The sequence below is a fragment of the Protomyctophum bolini genome, assembly GCF_963924005.1.
Source record: "Protomyctophum bolini genome assembly, chromosome: 21".
Taxonomy (NCBI): Eukaryota; Metazoa; Chordata; class Actinopteri; order Myctophiformes; family Myctophidae; genus Protomyctophum; species Protomyctophum bolini.
The window spans coordinates 18,209,021-18,211,140 of NC_137882.1; positions in this window are offsets into that span (position 1 = coordinate 18,209,021).

Here is a 2,120-nt window from a genome sequence, read left to right on the forward strand (position 1 = left end):
AGGTGCCCTTTGAGAGCAGTTTTGAAGGAGTCATGGGATTTGCATGATCCCTTGTTTGTGCCGAATCTGGGTTGCACATGGTTTGTTGAACTCTCTCTGGTGCTTGACTCCTTCAAAACCGTTCTCAAAGGGCACCTATTGACGGCTGCAATTCGAGCTCCCAGAGGTAGTTTTAATTTAAAGTTTAATTAGAAGTAGGATGACAACAAAGTAGGCACGTACACAGCATAGGGGCCAGTTGACAACAATGAACAAGCCGTTTTTGCAATGAGGATAATTAAACTGACACTCAGACCACATCTACAGAGTAAGGCTGAGTAGAGTACTGTCAAGCCAAGAACTCCTAGAATAGAGCTAATAGTGGCACTAAGGCCCATAGACATAAGGCCAACTGTTAAAATTAAAATAATTTAAGGAAGTCGAGGGTAAGGTGGTACAGAGGTGCAGGAAAATGGATAATTTACTGCAAACCAAGCACAATATAACATTGCAAAAAGGGTAAATAAATCTAAACACAGCCTACAGGAAGTGACCAGAACAAAGAAAATATATAATATAGTAAGGTACTGTCAATTACAATACAAAATAAAAAGGACACAGCATATGGACAAAAATGATGGCTCCTCACAGGCTCAATGAGGAATTTTATATACGGTAAAACCATTTCTGGGTTATATTACTTTGCTTTTATTCTTTCAACCTTGTCTATCTCGTGTGTAATAGTATATATTGTGTTTTCATCCCATCATTTATGTCCTTTTTTATTTGGTACTGTAATTGACAGTACCTTACTATTATATATATATTTTTGTCACTTGTTTTTTTGTCATTTTTTGTTCTTGTCACTTCCTGTAGGCTGTTTAGATTAGTTTACCAACCCATATGTTGTATAGGCCTATTGTGTTTGGCTTGCAGTAAATTATCCATTTTCCTGCACCTCTGTACCACCTTACACGTATTTTAACTTAATAGTTGGCCTTTGTGCCACTATTAGCTCAATTCTAGGAGTTATTGGCTTGACAGTACGTACTCTACTCAGCCTTACTCTGTAGATGTGGTGGGTGTGTCAGTTTATCCTCATTGCAAAAACGGCCTGTGTGTGTGTGTGTGTGTGTGTGTGTTGTCTTTACTTGTCGTGTTGATTCTGTTTGGTGAGCTTGCTGTCGTTGCTGTCGTTATTACTCGTTAAAAGCTGTGAAAACCACATTTGTTCATCATGTGTTGTTGTTTGTCAACATATAATTACTAGTAAATCTAATTAGTATTATTATTAAAGCCTCATTCAATAGAGAATTTTCATTTTGAAAAAAAGTATTGGTTTATTTTCAGAAGCAAAATGTAACCACAATTCTGCAATGACCCCCCCTTCACCCGTACAGCAATGCGGGGGTTGTCAGATATCCTGTGTTTGCGGCCAGCGCAGAATTGATGAGAAAAGGATAACTGCATGTGGTCTGAGAAGTCAGCACAACAGAACAAACAGCACAACAGAACAAACCCCTCTGTCAGTTAGTCTCGTTAGTTTCGTAACACCAAGCTAGCTGCAAAAGACCTGAACTGAACTGGAACCTGAAGACTTGGCGGTGTCAGGGATGTCGTCACGCCTACCTAGTTGTGACGTCATTCCCTCCTTTTATAAGGCATCTTGCCAGCACCAATCTCCGTCCGATTATTAATTGTCAACCTTGTCTGTATGAGATCCTAAAACTAACCTTGCAATTTAAGCATTCTTAATTTGCTCCCAAAACTGAAGAACATCCAAGACCAAAGGTCAGCACTTTCCGCGCTTGTGACCAAGAACCCTCTCCATCCTTACAGGCGGTGTAAGGGGTATTACCACTGTGTATGTCATGAAATGGAATCTTGGGGGTTGGGTACTATTTGGCACCTTAGGCCATTTGGAAACAGCATGTCAACAACAGACAAATAAACACTTCCAAAGAACTGCAGCAGCTGTAATTCACTTAGTCTACTGTATTGTCAACCGATTTGAAAAGTAAAGACCATTGACAGTCAGTCCAGTAAATATGGTCAACCAAAGACATATAGTTCCATAATTTGCTTAAACGTGTTTTCCAACTTTTGTCTCCTTTGGAAGCGTCCTTTTGTTAATACTAAAA